Genomic DNA, 11,151 nt, shown 5'->3' on the forward strand with positions numbered 1-11,151 from the left:
GGTCCCAGGACATCCTTGGTGGTCCCAGGATATCTCTGGGTGGTCCCAGGATCATTCTGGTAGTCCCAGGTCCCTGGGTGGTCCCAGGCTATCCCTGGGTGGTCCCAGACCCATATTGGTGGTCCCAGGCCCATCTCAGTGGTCCCAAACCCACCCCTGGGTGGTCCCAGGACCTCCTGGATTTCCCCCATCCTGCAGATTGTCCCCTCGGAGGGACAAGGGACAGCCTGGCAGTGGCACAACCCCAAAAGGTTTGAGGAATCCTGCGCCTCTCCTGCGGCATTTTGGGATCTTCCTACACTAAAAATGGGAGAAAGAGGAGAAAATCTGCATCTCCTCCATCCCTGGAAGTGTCCAAGGCCGGGTTGGAGAAATTTAGGACAGCTGGAAGTGTCCCTGCCACCCAGGGGGTGACATGGCTGGGCTTTACTGTCCCTTCCATCCCAAATCCCCCTGTGATTCTCCAAATAATCCCAAAACTCCGCGAGGAGCTGATTTTTTCCCCCTCGCCGAGGTTTTTTCTCTCCTCTCCCTCCACCTCGCCACCTCCATCCTGCGCCAGCCTCTCCACCCAGCTGCTCCCGGCTTTGTCACCTCCCTCCCGCGGGTGGCTTCTTGGGGATATTTTAAGGCACAGCCGGGCGCATCTCCCTCTCCTGCCAAAAAAAATCCGAGCGCCACCGGTGCCTCCGCGCTGAGCGAGCGAGCAAAGAGGGAAAAAAACCCAAAATTCGGGGATCTGGGGACGAGCCAAACCGGTGGGCGCTCCGGGCGCTCCGGGCGCCAGCCGGGCCCCGGGAGGTGTCACCGGGTGGCAGTGCCAGGGAACGGATTGTCACTTCCAGCAGGGTCTGGGGTGCTGTCACCAGCTGGGGAGCGCGGGCTCATCCAGAGCAGCTCGAGGTGGCCGTGGGAGGTTGGAGAGGGACTTGAAGGTGCCAAAATTCCGCTCGGATCCACCTGGCAGCGCTCGGCAGCTCGCGGCGGGCTGTGCCAGCGCCGAGGGCGATGCCAGGCGCGGCAGATGTTGCCCCGCAGCCGGCGCGGCGGATCCGAGCGGGCAGAGCTGCCTCTCGACACCTCCTGCTCGGGCTTTGAGGAGTTTTTTTTTGGGGTTTTGTTTTTTTTTTTTTTTTTTTGGGTGAGATTTGGGAACTTCTCAGCCGTCGCTCGGCTGGCTTTGATGAGGAGCTGCACTTCCTGGCCCTCGGGCTGTGAAAGGCTGGGAGCTGTGAGGTGCCGGAAGGTCTTGAAAGGATTTTTTTTTTCGGCTGTTTAATTTGATTTCCTCCCGTTTGTGACAGCGGTGGATCCGATTTTTCCACCGGCACTGTGGGAAAGGCTTTTCTGTCCATCCAGAGCTGCTCCGAGCTCGGAGTTTTTCCCACTCTTGACCCGCCGAGGGTTGGGGTTGGGTTGGGTGTGACCAGCGTGACCCTCTGTCCTTGTCCTTGTCCCCTCTGTCCCCGGGGCACAGCTCGTGTCCTGACGAGGCTTTTCCTGGGATTGGGGTTTTGGGAAGGAGGGAATTTGGGAAAAGGGGGAAGCGATTCCTGATTTCCCGGCAGCTCCGTGCGCTCCGCGTCTGTTTGTCCAGTCGCCTCTTGCTCACAGAGCCTGGGGACAGGCGGGGGAGGATGTCTGTCTGTCTGTCTGTCTGTCTGTCCTCATGGACCGGCAGCTCCGGGAAAAGTTGTCTGTCTGTCTGTCTGTCTGTCTGTCCTCATGGGGACAGCCAGGGAAAGTTGTCTGTCTGTCCTCATGGAGATAGACGGGAAAGGTTGTCTGTCTGTCTGTCCTCATGGGGACAGCAGGGGAAAGATATCTGTCTGTCTGTCTGTCTGTCCTCATGGGGACAGCCGGGGAAGGATGTCTGTCTGTCTGTCCTCATGGGGACAGCTGGGGAAGGATGTCTGTCTGTCTGTCTGTCTGTCTGTCCTCATGGGGACAGCCGGGGAAGGATGTCTGTCTGTCTGTCCTCATGGGGACAGCCGGGGAAGGATGTCTGTCTGTCTGTCCTCATGGGGACAGCTGGGGAAGGATGTCTGTCTGTCTGTCTGTCTGTCTGTCCTCATGGGGACAGCCGGGGAAGGATGTCTGTCTGTCTGTCCTCATGGGGACAGCCGGGGAAGGATGTCTGTCTGTCTGTCCTCATGGGGACAGCTGGGGAAGGATGTCTGTCTGTCTGTCTGTCTGTCTGTCCTCATGGGGACAGCCGGGAAAGCTGTCTGTTTGTCTGTCTTCACGGGGACAGCAGGGGAAAGGATGTCTGTCTGTCTGTCCTCATGGGGACAGCCAGGGAAGGCTGTCTGTCTGTCTGTCTGTCTGTCCTCATGGGGACAGCCAGGGAAAGTTGTCTGTCTGTCCTCATGGAGATAGACGGGAAAGGTTGTCTGTCTGTCTGTCCTCATGGGGATAGCAGGGGAAGAGTGTCTGTCTGTCTGTCTGTCTGTCCTCATGGGGACAGCCCGGCGAAGGCTGTCTGTCTGTCTGTCTGTCTGTCCTCATGGGGACAGCCGGGGAAGGATGTCTGTCTGTCTGTCTGTCTGTCCTCATGGGGACAGCGGGGGAAAGCTGTCTGTCTGTCTGTCCTCATGGGGACAGCAGGGGAAGGTTGTCTGTCTGTCTGTCTGTCTGTCCTCATGGACCGGCAGCTCCGGGAAAAGTTGTCTGTCTGTCCTCATGGGGACAGCAGGGGAAATTTGTCTGTCTGTCTGTCCTCATGGGGACAGCCAGGGAAGGCTGTCTGTCTGTCTGTCTGTCCTCATGGGGACAGCGGGGAAGGCTGTCTGTCTGTCTGTCTGTCTGTCCTCATGGGGACACCCAGGGAAGGTTGTCTGTCTGTCTGTCTGTCTGTCCTCACGGACCGACAGCTCCGGGAAAACCTCAAACCCCACGTCGGGAATCGGAAATATCCAATTTCCATCCCACCCTGAGCCGTGCCGGGCACGGGCTGATCCAACCCCGCGGGGAGAATTCCACAATTCCACTCTGGGAAATCCATTCCAGGCAGGAATTCCTTCCCAAAATCTCCTCCCGACTCCATTTCCCCATCTGTAAAACAGGAGAAATAATCCATCCCCCGGGGAGAATTCCACAATTCCACTCTGGGAAATCCATTCCAGGCAGGAATTCCTTCCCAAAATCTCCTCCCGACTCCATTTCCCCCACCCGTAAATCAGGAGAAATAATCCATCCTCAGCCTGGCGCATCGCTGTCCCTCCCCCTCCCAGGACCGAGCCCTCGCTTTGTCCTCAATCTCTTGTCCCGATCGCTTGTCCCCGAGCCGGCGACACACAAAGGCCCCTCTGTGCCACCGTGCCAGGGCACCGCATGTGCCACCAGGGCTCGATGGACTCCGCGCCGCGCGGGGACAAAGCGCCGCTGTCTTGTCGCCGCATTCCCGCTCGGTGACTGTCGCACTGTCCCCGTCCCAGCCCGGGGACAGCTCGGGGGCTCCGTGTGGAGCTCAGGGGGTTCGCGGAGGGATGGGTTCGATCCTTAGGATTTTCATTTCTATAATTTTTCTGCGGATTTGTAGTTTTATTGTGCGGCTCTGGACTTTATTTAGGGTGATAAAACTTCGTTTCCAGGCGTTTTTTTAGGCAAAAAAAATTCCTCCGAGTTGGAAATCCAAGGACAATTTGCTGCCTCTGTGCCCCAAAATATGGAAACAATTAACTGGGGCGTGCAAACTTGAGGTAATTAACCTGGAGGTGTAATTGGATGATTAAGGCTCGATGTACTAATGGACAGAATTTATAAAATGTGAAAAATTTGTGACTCGTGGTCGGTTTGGGTGGGTTTAGTCTGCCCTGAATGCACCTTGAAGGCATTTTAATAAATTAATCAGCATTTTATTGGGTTAATTTTGTCTAGATTCTGTTTTAGGTAAGCTCGGCAAGGTGACAGGCTGGGGTGTGGGGAGAGAGCAGGGAATGGGAATGGAGTAGGGAATGGGAAATGGAGCTGGGAATGGGAATGGGAATGGAGTAGGGAATGGGAATGGAATGGGAATGGGAATGGGAATGGGGAATGGGAACTGGGAATGGAGCTGGGAATGGGGAATAGAGCTGGGAATGGAGTAGGGAATGGGGAATAGGGAATGGGAATGGGAAATGGAGAAGGGAATGGAGTAGGGAATGGAGAATAGGGAATGGGGAATGGAGCTGGGAATGGAGCTGGGAATGGAGAAGGGAATGGGGAATGGAGCAGGGAATGGGGAATGGAGAAGGGAATGGAGTAGGGAATGGAGAATAGGGAATGGAGAAGGGAATGGGGAATGGAGCTGGGAATGGAGCAGGGAATGGAGCAGGGAATGGAGAATGGAGCTGGGAATGGAGAATGATGCTGGGAATGGAAATGGAGCTGGGAATGGAAATGGAGCAGGGAACTGGGAATGGAGTAGAGAATGGAGCAGGGAATGGAGCTGGGAATGGGGAATGGAGCTGGGAACTGGGAATGGGGAATGGAGCTGGGAATTGGGAATGGAACAGGGAATAGGGAATGGTGCAGGGAATGGGAATGGAACAGGGAATGGGGAATGGAGATGGGAATGGGGAATGGAGTAGGGAATGGGAATGGGAATGGGAATGGAGAATGGAGAAGGGAAGGGGGAATGGAGCTGGAAATGGAGCTGGGAACAGGGAACGGAGCTGGGAATGGGGAATGGAGAAGGGAATGGAGTAGAGAATGGAGAATAGGGAATGGGGAATGGAGCTGGGAATGGGGAATGGAGCTGGGAATGGAAATGGAGCAGGGAACTGGGAATGGAGTAGAGAATGGAGCAGGGAATGGAGCTGGGAATGGGGAATGGAGCTGGGAACTGGGAATGGGGAATGGAGCTGGGAATTGGGAATGGAGCTGGGAATGGGGAATGGAGCTGGGAATGGGGAATGGGACAGGGAATAGGGAATGGTGCAGGGAATGGGAATGGAACAGGGAATGGGGAATGGAGCTGGGAATGGAGAATGGAGAATGGAGCAGGGAATGGGGAATGGAGCTGGGAATGGGGAATGGAGCAGGGAATGGGGAATGGAGCTGGGAAAGGAGCTGGGAATGGGGAATAGGCAATGGGGAATGGAGCAAGGAATAGAGCTGGGAACTGAGAATGGGGAATGGAGCAGGGAACTAGGAATGGAGCTGGGAATGGAGAACGGAGCTGGGAATGGAGAATAGGGAACAGGGAATGGAGCAGGGAGTGGGGAATGGAGAAAGGAATGGAGCTGGGAATGAGGAAAGGTGCAGGGAACGGGGAATGGAGCTGGGAATGAAGAAAGGAGCAGGGAAAGGAGAAGGGAACTGGGAATGGAGCAGGGAGAGGGGAATGGAGCTGGGAATGGGAAATGGAGCAGGGAATGGGAAATGGAGCAGGGAATGAGGAGTGGAACAGGGAATGGGGAATTGTCGCTGTTGAGCCCCCAGCAGAGAAAAGGACCCAGGTTCTCAGTGTGGCAAGAAAAGAGAACTTTATTATTTTGATTTCAGCTTATATAGACTTCTCAGAGGTCACCCAGATTGGTCAGTCAGAAACCTCCCCCTGACTGGCCAGGCCTGCACTGTCCAAATCTCGAGACACTGTTTTTAATAACATCCAAACTTTATCTTTGTTTATAAAACACAGGAAGAAGTTCTCATGGGAAAGACCTGTGCTAGCCACCGGGAATGGAGCTGGGAATGGGGAATGGAGTAGGGAATGGAGCAGGGAATGGGGAATAGAGCTGGGAATGGGGAATGGAACAGGGAATAGGGAATGGAGCTGGGAATGGAGCAGGGAATGAGGAATGGGGCTGGGAATGAGGAAAGGTGCAGGGAAGAGGGAATGGAGCTGGGAATGGGAAATAGAGCTGGGAATGGGGAATGGAACAGGGAATAGGGAATGGAGAATGGAGCTGCGAATGGAACAGGGAATAGAGTAAGGGATGGAGCAGGGAATGGGGAAGGGAATGGGAATGGAGCAGGGAATGAGGAATGGAGCTGGGAATGGGGAATGGAATGGGAAGGGAGCTGGGAATGGGGAATGGAGCTGGGAAATGGAGAATGGAGCTGGGAATGGAGCTGGGAATGGGGAATGGAGCTGGGAATGGGGAATGGAGCTGGGAATGGGGAATGGAACAGGGAATGGAGCTGGGAATGGGGAATGGAGCTGGGAATGGGGAATGGAGCTGGGAATGGGGAATGGAACAGGGAATAGGGAATGATGCAGGGAATGGGGCTGGAACAGGGAATGGGGAATGGAGCTGGGAATAGGGAATGGAGCTGGGAATAGGGAATGGAGCTGGGAATGGGGAATGGAGCTGGGAATGGGGAATGGAGCAGGAAATGGAGCTGGGAATGAGGAAAGAAGCAGGGAATGGAGAATGGGGAATGGAGCAGGGAATAGGGAATGGAGCAGGGAATGAGGAAAGGAGCTGGGAACGGAGCAGGGAATGAGCAGAACCTCCTCAGCCCCGCGGGGAGCTCCTCAGAGCAGAATCGCGTCCGGCAGCTCAGGAGTGAATGCAGATGTCTCACCCCGCCGGGTCGGAGGTGCTTTTAGCGGCTTTTTCCTGGGAATTGCCTCCCGGACACCCCGCGGTGTCACCAGCAGTGGCTTTGGGGTGACCCAGGGGTTTGTCACCACCCTGCCGGCTCGGGAAGGGCCAAAGTGGGGGAAAAATGACATTTAAAGGGGGAAAAATGACATTTAAAAACAGGTTTTTCCCTCCATTCCGGTGGATTTTCGGGGTGTAGGAATAACATCCCTTCCCCTGGTGACAGCAGGACCGCGGTGACACCGGGGACTGTCGCCGTGCCAGGCGCGGGTGAGGCTGGCTGGGATTTATCCAGAACGGGGACAGGCCTGTCCCGCCAGGGATGTGGCACTTGTGACACCCCAGCCAGGCTCATTAACCCCTCATTAACCACCCCAATTAAAAGGTCGCCGCATCCTGATTTCGGGGATCAGCGGGAAGGACGATCCATCCTCTCCTCACGCGTTCGTTTTCCGCGACATTGGGGAATTTTGGGGGAATTTTTAGGAATTTTTTGGGGAATATTTTTGGGAATTTTTGGGAATTTTTGGGAATTTTGGGGAATTTTTTGGAAATTTTAGGAATTTTAAGGAATTTTTAGGAATTTTTAGGATTTTTTTTTAATTTTTAGGAATTTTTTGGTAATTTTTCGGAATTTTTCGGAATTTTTTGGAATTTTTCGGAATTTTTGGGAAGGGTCACTTCCTTCAGGATAATTCCTCATCCTGGGAATCTTTGGGAATCTTTGGGAAAAGGTCACTTCCTTCGGGATAATTTCCAGCATTTTCCTTCCCCGCTGGAGCCCCAAAATCTCCTCCATCCCCGAATTATTCCAGGGAATTATTCCATCCCCGAATTATTCCAGGGAATTATTCCATCCCCGAATTATTCCAGGGAATTATTCCATCCCCGAATTATTCCAGGGAATTATTCCATCCCCGAATTATTCCGGGGAATTATTCCATCCCCGAATTATTCCAGGGAATTATTCCATCCCCGAATTATTCCAAGTGCCTTTCCTGGGCAAACTCCCCAGCCCTGCCGCTGCCCTGCTGCGTGTCCTTGTCACCTCACTCTTTATTTTTGGATAAAATTTCATTTTATCTTTCATTTTTTTTTTTTAACTCCTGCCTCTCCTCCTGGAGATCAACCTCGCAGGTTGATATAAACGGGTGGGGAAAGATTCCTTTCTGTCCCAAAATGAGGGAGAAAAAGGGGAAAAATCCCCCGGGGTGTGGGAAGAGGCTCGGAGCGCTCAGCGAGGAGCAGAAGGAATTTTTTTGGGGGGAATTTTCTGGTGTCGTGAGTTGTCGCCCGTGCCAGCTGTGACTCAGGGCTGCGGCTGGTGGCGAGTTTGGGAAAGCTCCAGAGATTTTTTCCTTCCCGCCTGGGTTGAAAATTAGGAGTTTTTTGGTCCGTGACTCAGTTTCCCCAGTGTTCAAAACAGGGAAAATCCATCCTTGAATTCCCAGATTTTCCCAAAATCTGGTGGACCTGTGAGAGAATTTTTAGGGTGGCAGAAGGACGGAGAGAAATCCCAAAAAAACCATCTCGGGAATGGGGAAAGGAGGGAAAAAAGAGTCTGTGAGAGGATTTTTGGGGTGGTAGAAGGAGGGAGAGAAATATTGGGAGTGAGGAAGGAAAGGGAAAAGGGAAAAGGGAAAAAGGGGGAAAAAGGGAAAAAAAAAGGGAAAAAAGGGAAAAGGGAAAAAGGGGAAAAAAGGGGAAAAGTGAAAAAAGGAAAAACGGAAAAAAGGGGAAAAGGGGAAAAGGGGAAAAAAGGGAAAAGGGAAAAAGAAAAAAGGGGAAAAGGGGAAAAAAGGGAAAAGGGAAAAAGAAAAAAGGGAAAAAGAGGGAAAAAAGGGAAAAGGGGAAAAGGGGAAAAGGGGAAAAAGGGGAAAAAAAGGAAAAAGGGGGAAAAAGGGAAAAGAGAAAAAGGAAAAAAGGGAAAAAAGGGAAAAAGGAAAAAAGATAAAAAGGGAAAAATGAAAAAAAGGAAAAAAGGGAAAAAAGGAATAAAGGAAAAAAGGGGAAAAGGAAGAAGGGGGAAAAAAGGAAAAATGGAAAAAGGGGAAAACGAAAAAGGGAAAGAAGGGAAAAAAGGGAAAAAGGAAAAAAGGGAAAAAAGGGAAAAAAGGGAAAAAAGGGAACAGGGAACAGGGAAAAGAGAAAGGGGAAAAGGGAAAAAGAGAAAAAAGGGAAAAAGGGAAAAAAGGGAAAAAGGGGAAAAAAGTGAAAAAAGGGAACAGGGAACAGGGAAAAGGGAAAAAGGGAAAAAGGGAAAAAGGGAAAAAGGGAAAAAGGGAAAAAGGGAAAAAGGGAAAGGAAAGGAAAGGAAAGGAAAGGAAAGGAAAGGAAAGGAAAGGAAGAGGAAAGGAAGAGGAAAGTCCACGACAGAATCCTCAGAGTGCCAGAAGGACAGAGAAAAACACCAGGAATGGTGAAGGGAGGAAAAATAATTCTCAAAGCCTCTTCCCAGGGTGGAAAAAAAGAGGAAAACCTAAAAAATCGGGAAGTGCTGAGACTCTCCACCGTGAGAGGACAAAACAATGCGAGAATCCTCCTGATTTTAGGATTTTAGAAAGGCTCCGGGGGGAGTTTAAATCGGATTTTAGGGATAATTTCTTCGGGGAAAAGTTGGCAGAGCTGCCCGGGGCAGTGCGGAGTCACCATCCCCGCGGGGATTGAAAGTGCCCCGGGTGGCACTTGGGGACACGGGGGACACGTCGGTGACACGGGGGACACGTCGGTGACACGGGTGACACATCGGGCCCGGGGGAATGGTTGGGGTTGAGCTTGGAGGGATTTTTCCAGCGTTATCGATCCCGAAATTCCGATCGCGGGTGGGATTGGCTTTTGGGACTCTGCCTGCTGCTGCTTCCCTTCGGGGTAATCTCCTCATCCTGGGAATTTTTGGGAATTTTGGGGAATTTTTTGGAATTTTTGGGAATTTTTGGGAATTTTTGGGAATTTTTGGGAATTTTTGGGAATTTTTGGGAAGGGTCACTTCCTTCAGGATAATTCCTTATCCTGGGAATTTTTGGGAATCTTTGGAAATCTTTGGGAAGGGTCACTTCCTTCGGGGTAATCTCCTCATCCTGGGAATCTTTGGGAATTTTTGGGAATTTTTGGGAAAGGTCACTTCCTTCAGGATAATCTCCTCATCCTGGGAATTTTTGGGAATTTTTGGGAAAGGTCACTTCCTTCGGGATAATTCCTCATCCTGAGAATTTTTGGGAATCTTTGGGAATGTTTGGGAAGGATCACTTCCTTCAGAATAATTTCTCATCCTGGGAAACTTTGGGAAAGATAATTCAGGATAATTCCTCATCCTGGGAATCTTTGGGAATCTTTGGGAAGGGTCACTTCCTTCGGGATAATTCCTTATCCTGGGAATTTTTGGGAATTTTTGGGAATTTTTGGGAATTTTTGGGAATTTTTGGGAATTTTTGGGATTTTTTGGGAAGGGTCACTTCCTTCAGGATAATTCCTCATCCTGGGAATTTTTGGGAATTTTTGGGAATTTTTTTGAATTTTTGTGAAGGGTGACTTCCTTCGGGATAATTCCTCATCCTTATAATCTTCGGGAATTTTTGGGAAGGGTCACTTCCTTCGGGATAATTCCTCATCCTGGGAATTTTTAGGAATTTTTAGGAATTTTGGGGAAGGGTCACTTCCTTCGGGATAATTTCTCATCCTGGGAATCTTCGGAAATTTTTGGGAAAAGTCACTTCCTTCGGGATAATCTCCTCATCCTGGGAATTTTTGGGATTTTTGGGGAATATTTGGGAAGGGTCACTTCCTTCGGGATAATCTCCTCATCCTGGGAATTTTTGGGAATTTTTAGGAATTTTGGGGAAGGGTCACTTCCTTCAGGATAATTTCTCATCCTGGGAATCTTTGGGAATTTTTAGGAATCTTTGGGAAGGGTCATTTCCTTCAGGATAATCTCCTCATCCTGGGAATTTTTGGGAATTTTTAGGAAAGATCACTTCCTTTGAGATAATCTCTCCCCATCCTGGGAATCTTTGGGAATCTTTGGGAAGGATCACTTCCTTCAGGATAATCCCATCATCTTGGGAATCTCTGGGAATCTTTGGGAATTTTGGGGAATTTTTAGGAATTTTTGGGAATTTTGGGGAATTTTTAGGAATTTTTGGGAATTTTTGGGAAGGATCACTTCCTTCGGGATAATTCCTTATCCTGGGAATCTTTGGGACTCTTTGGGAAGGGTCACTCCCTTCGGGATAATTCCTCATCCTGAGAATTTTTGGGAATTTTTGGGAATTTTTGGGATTTTTTGGGAATTTTTGGGAATTTTTGGGAATTTTTGGGAATTTTTGGGAATTTTTGGGAATTTTTGGGATTTTTTGGGATTTTTTGGGAAGGGTCACTTCCGTCCACACAGGACCCATCCAGACTGTGCCCTGACTGCCCACTGGGCGCTTTGGTGGCATCAAGGACATCCCGGTGTCCCCAGCCGCGCTGGACCCTCCAGGCCAGCTCCGGGCGGTGGTGACATCACGGTGACATCTCCCCGAGCGGCTCGTGCGGCTCGTGCCGGCGACACGGGGACAATCCGGGCTGGCGCTGCTGGCACTGCCCGCGTGAGATGCCACCGAGGGGCCAAAGCTGGCAT

At 51.1% G+C, this 11,151-nt stretch overlaps 1 protein-coding gene across 1 annotated transcript in view; it reads right to left on the bottom strand.

The window, feature by feature from the left end:
* The window catches only part of LOC146422285 (uncharacterized), a 73,882-nt gene that overhangs the window by 37,512 nt on the left and 25,219 nt on the right, over positions 1-11,151 (bottom strand). The window lies entirely within an intron of this gene.

The sequence above is a fragment of the Lichenostomus cassidix genome, unplaced genomic scaffold, assembly GCF_008360975.1.
Source record: "Lichenostomus cassidix isolate B80296 unplaced genomic scaffold, HeHo_3.0 HiC_scaffold_789, whole genome shotgun sequence".
Taxonomy (NCBI): Eukaryota; Metazoa; Chordata; class Aves; order Passeriformes; family Meliphagidae; genus Lichenostomus; species Lichenostomus cassidix.